The sequence below is a fragment of the Myotis brandtii genome, unplaced genomic scaffold (genome assembly GCF_000412655.1).
Source record: "Myotis brandtii unplaced genomic scaffold, ASM41265v1 scaffold38, whole genome shotgun sequence".
NCBI classification, from domain to species: Eukaryota; Metazoa; Chordata; class Mammalia; order Chiroptera; family Vespertilionidae; genus Myotis; species Myotis brandtii.
This window is the reverse complement of record NW_005364596.1, coordinates 662,294-680,896: the sequence shown is the minus strand read 5'-3', so window position 1 is coordinate 680,896 and position 18,603 is coordinate 662,294. Positions and strand designations below refer to the sequence as shown.

The 18,603-nt window shown below is 37.9% G+C and overlaps 1 long non-coding RNA gene across 1 annotated transcript in view; it reads left to right on the top strand.

Moving 5' to 3' along the window:
- LOC106727153 overlaps positions 1–10,608 on the top strand; it is a 16,128-nt gene extending 5,520 nt beyond the window's left edge. The window contains exons 2-3 of the long non-coding RNA XR_001363312.1: positions 9,690–9,694; positions 10,596–10,608. This is a non-coding gene — a long non-coding RNA (uncharacterized LOC106727153). The remainder of the gene's footprint in view (positions 1–9,689; positions 9,695–10,595) is intronic.
- The last annotated feature ends 7,995 nt before the right edge of the window (positions 10,609–18,603 follow it).

The following is an 18,603-nucleotide window of genomic DNA, read 5'->3' as shown; positions in this document are numbered from 1 at the left end:
AAAAAAAAAAAAGAAAGTCTTTAGTGCCCCCCAAGGCTGGCTGCCTGTGAGGCACAGCTCCTGAAAGAGCTAAGGGTGGTGGGTGAGTTGGGTGAGGCAGGGTTTTAGGTCACCAGGTTAAAAAAAAAAAAAAAGAAAAAAAAGAAAAAAAAAAAAAGAAAGTCTTTAGTGTGGCCCAAGGCTGGCTGCCTGTGAGGCACAGCTCCTGAAAGAGCTAAGGGTGGTGGGTGAGTTGGGTGAGGCAGGGTTTTAGGGAGTCACCAGGTTGAGTAGTGTTCATCAGGTTAATGCAGAATCAGATTTGGTGGCTGCCTGTGCCTGTAGGCTGTGTGTGAGAGGACTCAACACAGGAACAATGGCAGCTGTCCTTATAGTCCTCTCCCAGAAGCCACACAAGTTAGTTTATCCCCATGTGTCTCTGGTGCTTTCTGACCCATTGTCCCTTTGCTGGAGTTTAGGGTGAGTGAGCGAGTATATCTGTGAGTAGGCCCTTTAGGAGGACACCTAGGTTTCTAGCAGCCCACCTTTTCACCTGGTGGGAATAGAGTACATGCTGATTTTCACAGCCAGCTTTTGTGGAGGTTTCTCTCTTAGAACTGAAGCCCTAAGTTGGGCAGCCCCAGTGCAGGGCTGGAACCTCTCATTCCCCAGGAGGACCTCGTAGTCATATGCCTCCCAGTTCTCAACTGCCACACGTTGGTGTGGGATTAGTTCGTTTAGAGTCTCTGAACCATCTATCAATCTTGCAGCTTCTTTTTTATATCCTTAGGATTTTCGTTCAGCTAGTCTTCAGATGGTGCTTCAGGTTGATTTTCTGTAGTTATAATTTTGATGTGGTCATGGGAGGGTGTGAACACAATGTTTACCTTCTCCACTCACTGGAGCCCCTCATCTCATATAACCTTCACAACTCCCATGCTCCAGAAGATGGAGACAAGCAAGTTCATGTTACTCCTCTGTGCCCTACTATTTCTGGCACCGTGGGATGACATCTGGAGACAGCTTCTTCATTTGTTTAATTAACAAGTGTTTATTGAATGCACCCTATGGTTTAGGCACTTTTATTTATTTATTTATTTATTTATTTATTTATTTATTTATTAGATTATAAGGCTGTTAGGAATATGATAAAAAAGTCCTGACCCCATGAGTATTAAAAATGTTAGGATTAAAACCTATACATATGATAGTCTGATCCCCAGAGGGAAAGTAGGGGAGGGTTGGGGTAAGGGGAAGAGATCAACCAAAGGACTTGTATGCATGCATATAAGCCAAACCAATGGACACGGACAACAGAAGGATGAGAGTATGAGTGTGGGGTGTGGGGAGGTTGGGGGGATAAGGATACATTTGTAACACCTTAACCAATAAAGAAATTAAAAAAAACAAACCTACACATATATATCATAATGTATATCTATTGCTGACATTTATGTAATGTTTAAAATGTTTCAGAGTATACTAGTAGTACTCAAACCATAGTTCTTAGAACATTCATTATAAAAATCCTTTTCAGAGTCAGACTTCAATTTTCAGCAACACAGTATTCACTCTTCAGTTGTCCCACTGAAATCAAAGAACAGATTAAGAACAGGCAGGATATGGTTTTGGTGCGAAGTGGATGGAGGGTGGGTCTCTGAGTAACATCCAGGACCTAGTGTCTTTTTAGGGTCACTTTTCTCATGAAGCCATGTCAATATCTATAATAAAAAACAACTGAAATGATAAATGGATGAAGAGGGTGAGTCATGATTACCAAGAATAACAATGCTGAGTTGTCGATGAGGTACAGAAATAATTAGTAACACATTTAATATTTCCGACACTTCCTAACCACTTTCAGCTGGTTCTTTGTTGTGAATTATGGGGAAGTTGATAATTAGTACTCATTTCATATTAGATAGGGTCCAAAGTGTTTTCTGTCTGGTCTGATCCTCTCTCTTTTTCTTTTAATTTACAGAAAAAAATTTTTTTAGTGATGTAAATTTATATGTAACACAGACTACACTTCTTGCTTAAAAAGGATGAAATTGGTTAAGCTTCTTAGGCTCACAGATTTTCCTCTTTTGTTAAAAAAAAGCAACATAGACAAATTCAAAGGTGGAGAAATGATCTAGAGGAGTCTAGAGAATTTACTAGTTTGATTTTAAAGTGAAAAACTGTATAAAACTAAGGAACACCGTCACAAAATCTCCTAGAACAAAAATAGTTCATCTCTAACCAAAAAGCTACTTCACCCATATATTGTCTTGATTATGTTCCAGACCCCAGGTCCTAAATATGATTCAATAAATAAATGAACAATAAGAGTTGAAATAAAAAACCTGCAACCAATAATTTGTTATAGTTTGTTTGCATCATTTAGATGAGTATGGACCAGAAATATCATTTCCACTAATTGGGGCAATGTCTTAATGAACTGAGAGAAAATGGACAGATATAGTAATTTAGGCCTTCAAAATTTATTTTTAAAGTTTCCTTTTTCTTAGTCTATTGGAAAATAAAATATTGGTTATTCCTCAGTGAATATAGTATTGGATATTCTTTATTGCTTGAGAGATGGAAAAAAGGCCACTTGGAAAGAAATACCTTTCCTAGTTTCACTTAAGCTTATTCTCTTTTGGCTGTTGCCTGTACTTCTCTGCCTTCTTAAGCCACTTGGGTTATTCAAGCTCAATAAATCAAAGCCATTATTTTCAGTTATTGGGCATCTTCTACAGAAGTGTAGTTGACAATGGGTTTTTGCATGCAAAACCAGAGGATTAGCTGATGTTCATTTTACAGATAAATTCAGCATCATATGAGAATTTTGATAGGTTCTTAAATCTCATTGCTAATATTTATTGACTCAATGGAGGTCTTGTATAGGAAGATACTATTTCCAAGTTGACCCGCTTACTTCCGGGTTTGTCACGTGGGCCTCTGTAGTGGATATTTGTTGATTTTGGCATCCCGTATGTATTTACCTCACTTCCCCCACTTCCAGTAACACCTTTTGATGTTTATTTAGTGATCAGTTTCTCTTCCATTGTCCTCTACTCAGCAGGAAGTTTCTCCTGCTCTGATTCTAGATGAGTGGTTTGTGAGTTCAGCCTTAGAGCTACCTTGTTCCCTGGCTATTAGGATCAGCATGAGCACATGACCCAATCTGAGACAGGAAGACACAACGATGATTGTTGGAAAGTTTCTTCCTACTGGACTTAAATCTGAGAGGATGAAGCCAACAAGATAATGGCAGATCTGAGTAATATAAAAAAAAAAATGTAGGAAAATTTTATCTGGATGACATTGCTTGAATCCCGAATTCAGATATACCCCTCTAGTCTTGTCCCTAGACTTTCCAGTTATGGGAATGACTAAATTTTTTGTTTGTTTGTTTAAGCTAAATTGGGTTAGGCTCTCTGTTCCTTGCAGCGGAAAGAGTTTTCATTGATACAGGTTTTTATCATTAATTTCTAACTTCTAGGAAAATTTGAATGAATCTCATTGGATATTGGACTTGCCTATGCATAGACCCAGTGCTTTCATCTAGCCCAAGTGGGTAGCACCCATAGAGATATGGTCTGAATTTTTCCTCTTTATTCAGGTATTTTATTTACATGAAAAATTTTCTACATAAAGAAAGGTTTTACAACAATGTTATGCTTAGGTTGTATGTCCCTCCTCCAATTCACATGTTGAAGTCATAACTTGCAGTACCTCAATGCGACTTTATAAGGAGATAGGGTCTTTATATGTGTAATCCAGTTAAAGTGAGGTTCTTAGGGTGGTCCTAACCCAAACTGAGTGGTATTCTTATAAAAAGGGGAAATTTGGAGACAGACACACAAACAGGACAAAAGGCCATGGGAAGAGTCACAGAGAGAAGTTGGCCATCTACAAGCCAAGGAGAGAGGCTCGGAACAGGTCCTTTCCTCACAGCTCTCAGAAGGAAGCAACCCTGCTGACACCTTGATCTCAGACTTCCAGCCTCCAGAACTGTGAGTCAATACATTTCTGCTGTTTAAGCCACCAGTTTGTGGCACTACGTTACAGCAGTGCTGGGAAACTATGACGGAGGGAACGGGCTTTCATTTTGAAACCAGAGGGAAAAATAAAAAGAAGTACACTTTTACTTTCTGAATTTAACATAACTTTTGACCATAAATTGTTGCTATTTTCAGAGCTAGAAGTGTATTAAAAACTTGGGATAATCAAGGATGTGCAATATATTTCACATTCAAAGCTGATCTCAGGGAAGGTTGTTTTTGGCAAGAATGAATGGGCCATATTTTTAGCATATGTGGCAATATCTATAAATTAATGTGACCTGACATGGCATTTCATGCTTTCTTAAAAATATTTCAGAACATATCTTTTGCAAATCCTTCAATAAAAAAATCCAAAAACCTTCAGGATAATCCCTGTGTTTCCAAATTTTCATTGCTGCCTTCCTTCATAATTTGTTATGAAATAATCAGTAAAAATCAATAAAATTTTCATTAATCTCATTTGTCCTAAACCATTTAATTTCTCCTATGGGACTATATAGAAAAATACTAAAACTCAAGTGAAATTCCTACTAAAGCCAAACCTCTTTAAGATTAAATTCTGAAAAAAGAAAAAGAAAAAAGGAGAGATTAAACTATGAACTTCTAACCAAAAATTTGGAGTCAGGGATTGACTAATTAGATGAAAGAGAACAGAATTCTTGTGAAGGGTCTTTCATATACAAGTTTGTCTTCACACACATGCACAGACACACACCCACACGCACAGAGCGTTACAGACAGTCTGTTTTAAAATGAGCAAATTTGAAAGGTCAAAATCCAGAGAAGTATTTTATCACAGATTATATCTGGTATCTCCAAAATAAGTGGGCACATTTTTAAGTAGCCTGGGCCATGGAAACAATGTACAACTATAAAAATTTCCTCCCAAGTTATTAAATACAACGACTTAATCAATTATGCATTGTTTTCTTAAAACATATTTTACAATTTTATCTTGGTGTTGAAGGGGGAAGCAAAGAGAATGCTGTTTTACAGAGAAGTTACAATTGTCCCAGTTCATGACAGACAGAGATTTAAAAAAAAATCCTATTGTCCTTTTGCCCTCCCTCTTCAAATAGCAAAATCCCACCCATAAGCAAAAATTGATTTTTTAAAAATATACGAAGTTATTGTTTGCCCTTTCTATCTGAACTGCAGGGTATCGCCATGGTCTCAATTTATTCCACATCCAACTGATAAGACTATTTCATCTAAAATCTTTGTGGAAATTCTTAGGAGAAAGAAATTAGGCCAATCAACAATGAAATACTCTTGATTGTAGCATTTGCAAATTTCGAGAGAAAAGTTTTCAGCATGATGTGATTAGTTTTCTCCATCATCTATTCTATTTCAGGGTGTGAGGTTTGTTATTTTCAAACATTGTGCTTTATTTTCAAAGATCCATCTTTGAATAAGGCTGAATAGGGAAGGCAGAATTGTCCAGTTGAGAAGAATATACATAGCATTAAACAAAATTTTAATTTTATTTTTGACACATTGTTTTTGCACCTTATTCTTTGCATAATCTTGGCCTAATCACTTAGTATTTCAACTTGTCTTTTTAAAGAGAAAAAAAAACCCACATACAATGTCCTCCCCACCTCTCATACTTTTGTTTTACCCAGGGGGCTGTAAGACTTTATAAACACACACACACACATAACGACAAGACAACACTTAAGGATACGTATTCTTTCACTAGAAGCTTGTGAGTCTCACTAAAAGAAAGTTTCTACATAAAATACTTGATACACACCACAGTTTTTTCTATCTGGAATTCTATTTCTGTTTGGTATACTGTGTGTGTACGTGTGTGTGTATATGTGTGTGTGTGTGCGTGTGTGTGTGTGGTGCCCACAATGAACTTGGGGGTTACAGAAGCAGACAGCAAAAGGTCAAACAATTGCCAGTATTTTTTCATTCTGTATTCTTATAATCTAATTTTCTCGAAGACACTATACTACTTCTTAGTTCTATTGATTTTGATTCTTTCTCTGACCACTTCTTTCCAATTAACCAAAGTATTTAAATCTGATTCTGTTGTACTCCTTTCTCTTCATTTTTGAAATTTTTACCACCAGAAAGGACATTTTCTCTTATCCAGATGCAAACTTAAATAAGCTCTCTATCTCTCTGGGTCACTGATGGCAAATGTTAAACAAATTTACGTTTGGGATTTTCTTTTCATTTCCCACCCGGTTGACACTGAGCCCATGATAACCACTCATTAACTGTTCAGCTGGATCATTTGTGTGACCCGGACACTATTTCCAGTGAGCTGATGACTCTATCATGCGGGACTAAATCATAAGGCTATACATTGCTTTCTCTCAGGGTTCCAAAAGTTTCATCCTTTGAAAAATGTGAAAAAGTTTTTACTGTAGTCAATCTAGATGTTAAATACTATTTGCATTGAGCACAAGGCTCTGTAAAATGAGACTTGAAGACCCTGTAAAAGTAAAATTCAGGCACATATTCTTTTTCTGGCCAGTTTGTACTCATTCTGTAGCAGTATCCGGGTAGAAGATTGTCCTCTAGTTATGAATTTCTTTTCAAGCTCTCAGAAGCATGTAGATTCAATTTTTGCTCATTTTAAATTATTTATATTTATTAAATTGTGACAGATAATTACTAAACTGATTAAAGTGAAGACTTACCTTCTGGCCCAGCAGAGTGACAGCTTTCATTAGAAAATAAGAAGCCATCGGTGTGGCTCAGTAGTTGAGTGCAGACCTATGAAAGGGGAGGTCACAGTTTGATTCCTGGTCAGGGCATATGCTTGGGTTGCTCACTCAATCGCCAGTAAGGGGTGTGCAGGAGGCAGTTGATCAATGATTCTCTCTCATCATTGGTGTTTCTTTCTTTCTCCTTCTCCTTTTCTCTCTGAAATCAATCAAAATATATTTTTAAGAAAAGAAAATATGAAGATACGGAATAGTTGTCAGGGTACGTGAGTTCTGTGGTCAGTTACCTCCCCAAACTAGTTACACATTCTGGGGTAAGATCCTTTACCTTAACCTCAGTTTCATCACCTGAAAAATAAATATAACACCTATTTTACCTAATGTGAGTGAGTTTAGAACACTGAAACATTTATAATTCTTATAATTATGATTTCTACTTTGTAGCTGAGACCAAGGTTATAAAAATAAATGTGACTATGTTTGTGATATTTTGCCAATAAACTAATATTTTTAAATTGATATGAATTGGATCATGGAGAAATGAAAGCAATTATTTTGACAAGTCAAGATAAAAACTACTTCCCTTTAAATTCTCCAAATTTAATTTGTGCATTAAATTGTTTTGGAGGGTCAAAGAACTGATACTTTGATTTTACACATGAAGAAATAAAACAATAAAATCAAATTGTACTTCTGTTAAGAATATGTGACATTAAATGCTTTTGTATTATTAAACATGCTCTGAAAAAATTTTAAACTTATATTATTATTTTTTGGTCAAATTAACATGTGTATTTAGTCATATCTTTGAAATACATTTTCTTTGAATACTATTAGTGTTTTCCTGTATGCTCATGTATATGCACATCATTGCAGTCATATAATTGGATATCAGTAATCTTATAAATGACATAATGTTACAGAGTATTAAAATTGTTTACCTTCTATTTTAGAGAAATAATTCATAACTAATTACCCCAAATCAAAACAATGAACAAACAGAGTAATATCTATATTAAAGAAAGCCACTGGCCCTAACACCATAATGACCAAAGACCGGCACAGGTGGGCAGGGCTGTGTGATTTCACACACTGGGCTTCTAGTATCTACACTAATAAAAGAGAAACATGGTAGTTAGCGTACGACCGCTACCCTTCCCATTGGCTAATCAGCATATCCTTATGCAAATTAACTGTCAGCCAAGATGGCGGCCGGCAGCCAGGCACTGGAGCGAGCATGAGGCTTGCTTGCTGCGGACTCCAACGTTCCCCGCCTCACTTGCCGTCCTCTCAGCTGCAACTCTAGGCAACTATGTACTATGTTGCAAATAAGAAGCTAAACAAAACCCCAGAAACCAGCCGGACTGAAAGCCAGGCGGACTGAAACATTGTATCGATGTTTTCAGCAGCAAGGCCTCAGAGCTAAAGCTGGCCCAGAATAAAAAAAAAAAAAGAAAAGAAAACAAGGAGCTGTTGGAAGCTTTAGTCACTTGCCAGCCTGAAAGCAGCCCTCAGCCCCTCACCCAGACTGGCCAGGCACCCCAGTGGGGACCCCCAACCCCCTGATTGGCCCTGCTCTGTGCGTGACAGGGGGTGGCGCTGCAACCTTCCCATCGACCCTGCCTTGAGTGTGACAGGGGGCGGTGCCCCAACCCCCCAATCGACCCCACCCTGAGCGTGACTGAGGGTGGCATCGCAACCTCCCGATCCGCCCTGCTCTGTGCATGACAGGGGGCGGCGCCCCAACTCCCCAATCGGCCCTGCTCTGAGCCCGACCAGGGGCTGCACCTAGGGATTGGGCCTGCCCTCTGCCACCCAGGAGCAGGCCTAAGCCAGCAGGTCGTTATCTCCTGAGGGGTCCCAGACTGTGAGAGGGCACAGGCCGGGCTGTGCACCGGGCCTCTAGTATAATAATATGAAGCTCTATGATACTGCCTTCCAAGGGTCTGGCAGCAAACATATTACTTGCGGTGCTCCTTGGAATTTTTCTGTGGGACGTTCATAATTTATTGTTATATATGGCAGAACAGTAATGAGGCAGACAAGCCTGTTCTTCCTGGTCCTTGAAGTTTACTTCTCATCTCATCTTAGTAGCATTGTATATGAATGTGCTTACAATAATCATAATATCAAATAATCTGAAGCAATTTTAAAGACATAACGATTTCCTGAGCATCCAAAGCATGTTCTGATGGTCTACAATAGCTTTAGGTGATATAGAAATGTAGGTATGCAAGCCGATACATATGCCTTTGCACCTAATTTACTTTATAAAGTGGCGGGTAATGAGGGTGACAGGTAGGTGACTGAAAACCAGAGTACTGACAATGAATGTATTTTCCTCATATATGTGTCAGGGTAAATGTATTTTCCTTTTTTGAAGAGTGGAGAATGCTGTGGGCAGACGAAAAGACAAGTTGATGCCAGGTGCACCCTCAACTATGTCCCCACCATCACTAGGCAAAGGGAAGCCATACTAGGGTTACTGATGATAACACTAGTCCTTTTTAAAAGTATTTTTTCCTAATTACTAGCTAAATAATTAGAGGGAAAATAAGTTTCCTTTGGTTTTCTCCCAGATGCTGAGGCTGGTCACTACGCAGAGTGCTGAGATCTGGATGCAGAACGTAAGCGCCATCACACTGGATCCCGATTCACCCTTGTCAACAGCACTTGATTTCTACACATTACCTGCCAACGAAAACTGAGATGTCAGCTGGAGAGCCTGCTTCCTCACACGATGGCAGCTGCAAGGTAGTTGAACTTGGGTTATTGCTCACAGATCCAAGGGCAAGTGTTCCTTCTCTGACGTACTCTTAGTCATACAGTGTCACTTCCACTGCATTAGTTTCATTGTGACTCACAAGCCCACCAAGGCTCGAGAGGAGGGGACTTAAGAGTCCACTTCTCAGAGTCACATTGTGTATGAGAAGGTCGGATGGGAAGTACTATGAAAATACAATCTATCACAGAGTTTATGTAACTTTTCCTTATATGCACTCACTTTGAGGTAATCTCTTTCAGTCTCATAAATTTAATTATGAACAGATGATTCCTAAATTTATGTCTCTAGTCCTGACTTCCATCATGAGCTCTACATATGTCTATTCAACCATCTTCTTGACATCTCCATGGGGTCAATTATCAACTTGTCCTCTCTCTAGCCTTTACCCAGTAGCATCCCTGCATGCCTCCCCCAATTCATGATAAAAAATAAAAAACGTTTTCAGATATACCCCAATGTCCTCTGCAGGAAAAATTGTCCCTAGTTGAGAACCATTGGTCTAAAGCAGAAATTTTCAACTGGTGTGCTGCAATAATTTTTGAAATATGCAATACTGGATTATTTAGTTAGGCACACTGACATCTTTTTTTTTTTTTAGATTGTCAAATAAAAAATGACAACAGCCAACACAATGATAGCCAGCTGGTGTGACTAAATCAAAGCTACAGTATACCTATTCTTTTGTCAGGGTGGCAAAAAATATGTTTTGTGGTGTGCTGCATATTTTTAGAAATTACATTATGTGTGCCCTGAGACAAAAAAGACAGGAAATCGCTACTCTAAAGTGATTTTGATTGTTTGGTAATAATGTTCTACTCATTAATATTAGAAAGTTTTGCCCTAGCTGATTTGGCTCAGTGGATAGAGCGTTGGCCTGTGGACTGAAGGGTCCCGAGTTCGATTCAGTCAAGGGCATGTACCTGGGTTGCAGGCACATCACCAGTAAGAGGTGTGCAGGAGGCAGCTGATCGATGTTTCTCTCTCATCGATGTTTCTAACTCTCTATCTCTCTCCCTTCCTCTCTGTAAAAAATCAATAAAATATATTTTTAAAAAAGTTTTAACAATATTAGCCAGTTTTGCTTAGTGGTTAGAGTGTTGACTAGAGGACTGAAGGGTCACCCGTTGGATTCCGGTCAAGGGCACATACCTGGGTTGCAGGCTTGATCTGGCCCAGGTCGGGGCATGTGCGGGAGGCAATCAATGGATCTCTCTCTCTCTCTCTCTCTCTCTCATCTCTGTCTCTCCCACTCCCTTCAACTATCTCTAAAATTCAATGGAAAAAATATCCCCGGGTGAGGATTAACAACAAAGTTTTAACAGTACTTTACTTGCTCTGCTTAAAGTTTGTTTCTTTGTTTATTTCAAATCCATAAACACACTTTAATGGAAAACTGATTTCAGAGAGTCCTGTTAGTAACTACTGTTTTTAAAAGTGGGGGTTGCTAGCATGGTTTTCCTGACTGGTGTGACTAAAGCCACTGGGTAAGAGAAAGAAATACATATGCACTGTTATAATTAGTGTGTCTGTTTTAAGCTGCATATCAATTTATAGACTCTTGACCCATGTCTATTGAAAACACAAGAAAGACTTACTTTAGGAACAAGAATACAGCAATGAATTGTAGGATATTTTTTGTCCAAGTAAATTAATCTTTCTTTTGAGTTAATCCTTTTGTTTCAATTCATTCTCATTGAGCTTTCATAGGAAATGTCCTACATTATCCATACTAATTTCTTTTAAAAAATATTTTTATTGTTTTCAGAGAGGAAGAGTGAGGGAGAGATAGATAGAAATATCAATGATGAGAGAGAATCATAGATCAGCTGCTTTCTGCATGCCCTCTACTGGGGATCAAGCCTGCAACTTTTGAATGTGCCTGACTGAATATCGAACCATGACCTCCTGGTTCATAAGTCAATACTCAACCTCTGAGCCACAACAGCCAGGACATACTATCTTCTTTTATTATAATACTAGAGGCCCAGTGCACAAATTCATGCATCCGTTGGGTCCCTTGGCCTGGCCTGTGCCCTCTCGCAATCTGGGACCCCTTGGGGGATGTCAGATAGCTGGTTTCGGCTCGATCCCCGCAGGTCCAATCCAGAAAGGAGGGATCCCGATCCTGTGCATTGAGCATCTGTCCCCTGGTGGTCAGTGCACATCATAGCCACAGGTCGACCAGTCATGAGGTCGTTTGGTTGTTCTGTCGCTTAGGCTTTTGTATAATATCTATAATCTCCCACGTTCAAAGGCTGCTAAATCACATTGTTTACACATATTTTCAGAAAAAAATCACTTCTACTGTCATGGTAAACAACCTGCTTCCCTATTTATAATGGTGTGGCCCTCTAGCAACTTCAGCGCGAAATTATAGCTAATTTGCCTACAAACGTCAGGTGGTCATAATAATCTGGTCACTCAGTGTAAATAAGTTAATAAAGTAAAGGGAATCAGTTTTCATGTGGTCTTTTAAAACACCAGGCACTATACATCAGAATTATTTTTGCTGCTCCTGCTGTTGATAATGATGACACTACATAACCATATGCCAGATATAAATAGTGAAGTGACAATTATATTCTGCAAACAGTAGAATGGGCCACTGGCTGCTTTTGGCTTCACTGGAGTCCTCTGTTGTTATACAAACGTGTGCACAGGGTCCTGTGAAACTACTTGCAGAATTTCTGGAAAGAACTGATGTCCTTTCCACAGGATGAAAGCAGAAGGGAGTCCTCTCTCATTATTCACAAGAAATGAGCTTCCTCCTTCCATGTCAAAGAGAAATAGAATTGAGTATTTTAATTTTAATTAAATCCTTTCTTCAATGTTTTGTTCGGAAAGAGTACCCACTTCTTTCTGTAGCTAAAAATTATAATCTCGATTATATACTTCATATATAAACGTGAATTATATGTATGTATATATTTAATACATAGAGCTGCTACACTATATATATGTGATATATAATTTTTTCCTTATTAGCTGGTTGTGACTTTGGTCAAGTTACTTTACCTTTTTTATATCTGTTTTCTTATCTGTAAAATAGGAGCAATAATGGGATTTATCTCATATCGTTGCTTTAAGTATGGCATGAATATAACATAAACAGAATATTGCACACACTATAAATACTTAATAAGGCTAGCTACTGTGAATATTAGTCTCTCACACACAACTATCATATTTTTTTATTTCTACAACACATTTAATATTACTTAACTGCTAGGATTATACTAACTGTGCATTAGACAAGTCAGCTTTGGCCCTGCTCTCAGGGAGCATACATTCCAATGAAGAGGACAGACAAAAACCAATTTCACAGTCAAATAAAAATAACTGCAATTCATCATAGAAGCCAAGAAGTAAATCAACAGGCAACCAAATCAGAGAATAAGGAGGGCAGGGGTGGGAGGCACTCTTAAATAGTTGGTGAGGGAGTCCCTCTGTGGGAATGTGTCATTGAAGCTGTGACAGGAGGGCTGGTGGGAGTTAGCCCCGTGACATTGGGGGAAGAGAACAGGGAAGATAGATGTGCCTGCCTAAAAGCAGGGAACATGTCTTCAATTGTCTTGATTCTCCACATCCCTTTTGCCAAAACACTAGGAAACAAAACTTAGGAATGTATGCTGACACTTTTTTACTGACTGATTTAATTAGGGACTAATCGTGAGTTGTGAGCACCTGCAGACCACTGATTTGTACTTAGGTTTTGCATCAGTTTGAGTTAGGGTTCGAGGAACTCATTTGGGATATGAAAATGAAATCAGCTATTTGTAATAACAAAACCAGTAATTTATAAATATGCTAAGCCTGACAAAATTCTCTCCTTGCTGGCAGCTGCAGCTGTCCTGGTCTCCAGAGGCACATTTTACTTACTGAAGTGTGGTTTTTAATTTTAAACCAAGGAAAACTACACAACTCCCATGTCTTTGATTTTTTTTAAAAAGGTCATTTTTTAAAATAAAAATACATAAAAGTAAAGTATGCACAAAGAGTACAGAAAGTTATGAGAACAAAAACGCACTCTCCCTTTTCCAGGCCACCACTTCTGTCCCCAGTAATCTCTTCAAAGGTAACCATTCAGCTTTCCTATGCTTGTTCGTTTGTTTTTTGGTAGAAAAATATAATTGCACCTATCAAATATTATATATGTGCATGCATGTGTACATATATATTTTTTCAAAGTCTTCATGAATGATATTTTTATTATAAACATATATAACTTGCTTTTTTTGCTTAATCAAATGGCTGAGAGACCTTCTGTTTGCACCCATAAAAATGTACTGTTTTAGCCACTGAGCATGGCTCAGTGTTTGAGCGTCAACCTATGAACCAGGATGTCACAGTTCAATTCCTGGTCAGGGCACATGCCTGGGTTGTGGGCTCGATCCTCAGTGTGGGATGTACAAAGGGCAGTGGATCAATGATTTTCTCTCATCATTGAAGTCTTTAACCCTTTCTCCCTCTCCCTTCCTCTCTCTGAAATCAATAATAATAAAAAAAGTGTCCAAATTCCTCATAATCTGTCTCTCCATAGTTGCATTAACACTGGGTATTAAACTTCAAAAATTTTGTAAATCTGATACATGAAAATTTATATGTAATTGGCATTTCTTTAATTATGAGTCAGATTGAGAATTTTTTGCAGACTACTGGACATTTTGTTTCTATATCTGTGAGTTGCTTATTTACACAATATGCTCATTTTTCCATTAGTTTTTAACAACTTTTTCTTGCTAATTTAAACACACATTATGTAAATTAGAAAACTGGCTCTCTTCCTATGAAAATATGATGTAAATTTCTTTCTTTCTTTCTGCCATTGGTCTGTTAACTTTGTTCATAGTTTTTTGGCATTTTCCTTAACAGTTTTTCAATTTTGTGTCATGTTTACGAAAGCCTTTCACATTACATAATTAAAGAAATATTTCCCCATGTTTTCTCTTAATGGTTTCATTTTGGAATTCAAAATCTTTGATCCATCTGGAATTTATTTTGACATAAAGAATCATTTTCTTTTCAACATGATGAGGCAGTTGTCACCACATTATTTATTGAATAACATGGAAGTGACTCATTATTCTAGCAGAGTATTGGGTCAGATTTTAAAATCTGAAATAACTAAATTGAAACCCGGGCGAAAATGTTCTTTCTTCATCCTTAGTACAGGGCTAATACCGCAGGGTCACAGTGCCTCCTCTGAGCCAGATTACCCCACTAGAGATACACCCAGGATCTCCACCTGCATCCAGGTGTAACCTGCTCACTGGGGGCTTCCATGGTGCCAGGTCATGGTGGCTGTCATGTCAACACTCAGGTTTTATCAGGTTTCTGGTTGATGACCTTTCAATCCTTTTGCAAACCTGAATGATCTTCATTTTCTCTGATAGTGTCAGCTTCTATTTTCTCAGCTACTTTGGATCACCTCTTCTTGAGCCGGTCAGATTTCTCTGTTCTCCTGAACCTTTCTTGGTGGGACCATTGGGAACTTTCTGTAGTTATCTCAGATCCCTTTTGTCCAGAACTTCTGTGCAACCATCTTTATTCTGATATCCTCTGTGACAAACTGGGGCCCAGGAATACTCCATGAGGCTCTCTGGCTCACTGGCCACACCTACAAAACTCCACCTTTCTCAGATCCACAAAAACAAGCATGTCAAACTCAAAGGCTAACATGGGCCAATTAAACAAGGTTTAAGTGTCTGTGGGCCGCAAAAATCAAAAGCTTCAATTTTCAGAGAAATGTAGGTTTATTTTGATAGAGACATGCTGAATACAAAGGGCTGAAATAAATGAGTCATCGTTAACATAAAATAATAGAACATTTTAATACAAATTTATATATTTTCTTGAACATTAACTTACCAGACACTGAATAACTGCACAAAATAATAAGCATAATGCAAATAAACCTATTCTTCTTGTTCTCTGAAAGTGAGATATTTCCTGTTGTGCACACCAAACAAGTTAGTATAAGACTAACAACGTGGCAATCGGCTGCTAAGATATTCGCTGCTAGTATTAGTGGAGAGAAATGGTGCGCCTGCGCAAGGCACGTAAGGGAAATGATTGCAACATGATTATAGTAATCAGTCATTAGTGAACGTTATTAATAATTATCCTGTATAACAAGATATTGTAAAAATTAAGTTACGAAATTTTTATTAAAACGTTTCTTACATGCCGTTATATTGGCTGGGCTGTAAAAATATTTCTTGTGGGCCACATGGAGAGCTTGACATGCTTGCACTACAACATTCTGAAGGCCTCAGCATGATCAACCCTCTTCTTGTTCAGACACCCAAACACCCTTGTTTCCTCTGGCAGAATCCTTCTCTCTCCCTCCCAGTGGCAACCTCCATCTAGTCTGGGATGGGTGGGTAGGAAAAACTGGTTCTGACAGTAAGTAGTTATCATTCCAGATCTTTTTGTCCTATGCTTGGAACAGAATCTCTGAAACTCCAAAGCCAAAGGATTTGACTTCTTTGTTCTCTTTAACAAAGTAACAACCCTGCCTTAAGGCAATGGATATCTCAAAACCTTTGAGTAGGGAAGGGACACAGATTGAGAAAGAATCACTGATGTGCAGAAACTTTTTATTTTGGTGTAACCCCATTTGTTTATTTTCTCTTTAGTTTCCATTGCCCTAGGAACAGTATCAGGGAAGACATTGCTTCAGCATATGTCTGAGATTTTGCTGCCTGTGGATTTCTTTAATATTTTTATGGTTTCACATCTTACGTTTAAGTCCTTTATCCATTTTGAGTTTATTTTTGTGTATGGTGTAAGTTGGTGTTCTAGTTTCTTTTTTTTTTTTTTTTGCATGTATCTGTCCAATTTTCCCAACACCATTTAAGAAGAGAATGTCTTGACTCCATTGTATGCTCTTGCCTCCTTTGTCAAATATTAATTGAGCATGGTGGTTTGGGTCGATTTCTGGGTTCTCTATTCTATTCCATTGGTCTATATGTCTGTTCTTGTGCCGGTACCAGGCAGTTTTGAGAACAGTGCCTGTGTAATACAGCTTGATGTCTGGTATTGAGATCCCTCCTACTTTGTTCTTTCTCAGGATTGCTGCAGCTATTCGGGGTCGTTTTTATTCCAGATGAATTTTTAGAGAGTTCATTCTAGGTCTGTGAAATATGCCATTGGTATTTTAATGGGGCGTGCATTGAATCTATAGATTACTTTGGATAGTATGGACATTTTAAAGATGTTGATTCTACCAATCGATGAATCCATCTGTTTATGTCTTCCTCTATCTGTTTTTTCAGTGTCCTGTAGTTTTCCAAGTACAGGTCCTTTACGTCCTTAGTTAAGTTTATTCCTAGGTATCTTAATTTTTTTGGTACAAAGGTAAATGGGATTGTTTTTTAAATTTCTCTTTCTGTAAGTTCACTATTGGTGTATAAAAATGCCATAGATTTCTTGACATTAATTTTGTATCCTGCTACATTGCCAAATTCATTTATTAAGTCTAATAATTTTTTGATGGAGTCTTTAGGGTTTTCTATGTACAGCATCATCCTGCACAGCAAAAGAAACAATCAACAAAACAACAAGAAAGCCCACTGCATGGGAGAACGTATTTGCCAATGTTATCTCCAATAAGGGTTTAATCTCCAACATTTACAGGGAACTTATACAACTTAACAAAAGGAAGATAACTTTAAGCAATAAAACAAAATTAAAAAATAAATAAAAATAGATATTAAAAAACAACAACAAAAGGAAGATAAACAACCCAATATAAAAATGGGCAACGAACCTAAATAGATACTTTTTGAAAGAGGATAGACATAAGGAAGGCCAAGAGACATGTGAAAACATGCTCAACACCCCTATGTTCATAGCAGCACAATTTACAATAGCTAAGATTTGGAAACAACGTAAGTGCCCATCAGCAGATGAGTGGATTAGAAAACTGTGGTACATCTACACAATGGAATACTACGCTGCTTTAAAAAGGAAGGAGCTCCTATCATTTGCAACAGCATGGATGGTCCTGGAGAGCATTATGCTAAGAAAATAAGTCTGTCAGAGAAAGATAAATATCACATGATCTCATTCATTTGTGGAATATAATGAACAACATAAACTGATGAACAGAAACAGTTCCAGAGACAGAGAAGCACTGATCAGACCATCACCTCAGAGGGAAAGTAGGGGAGGGTGGGGGTAAGGGGGAGAGATAAACAAAAGGACTTGTATGCAAGCATATAAGCCTAACCAATGGACACAGACACCAGGGGGATGAGGGTATGAGTGGGGGGAGGGTGGGGAATGGGGGATAAGGACACATATGTAATACCTTAATCAATAAAGAAAGAAAGAAAAAAAGAGAAAGAATCACTGAAGAGAAAGCACATTAGTTAATAAATATATCCAAATATGATTTCTCTATGTTACTATTGGATTTCATACTATAGAGAAAATCTGCTGTCAAGACTTAAAAATAGCCCTGACCGGTTTCATGCAGTGGATAGAGCCAGGTTCGATTCCGGTCAAGGGCATGTACCTTGGTTGTGGGCACATCTCTAGTAGGGAGTGTGCAGGAGGCAGCTGATCAATGTTTCTCTCTCATTGATGTTTCTAACTCTCTATCCCTCTCCATTCCTCTCTGTAAAAAAAATCAATAAAATATATTTTTAAAAAAGACTTAAAAATAAAAGATTATACAAACCAAAATTGATGGCATTTCCAGGTTCAACAAAGCAATTTTAGGAGTTTCATAGTTACCAATATAGAAAATGTCCACATAGGAAATTTGCTGAATTTGATGGACATTAGCCAATTGGTGGGTGTTGTATATACTGCTGAGTATGCTTCATTATTAGCTGTTGCCATCACGTCTAGCCTCCCAAAGAATTATAAATTCATAACTAACACCTGGTTCAGAGAAAATCTCTTTCATACCTAATAGAAAAGCCCCTCTATATTCCATTAGCATGATATATTCCCTCTTTGCCAAGAAATTGTGTATAAAAATGTTAACATCTGGGTTTAAATTTCTATTAAATTAGAGCTAGTTTTCTCTGAATACAAACAACCCTCTTCCTTAATTTTGGAATACTCTGGAACTTTCCCAACATTTAAAATA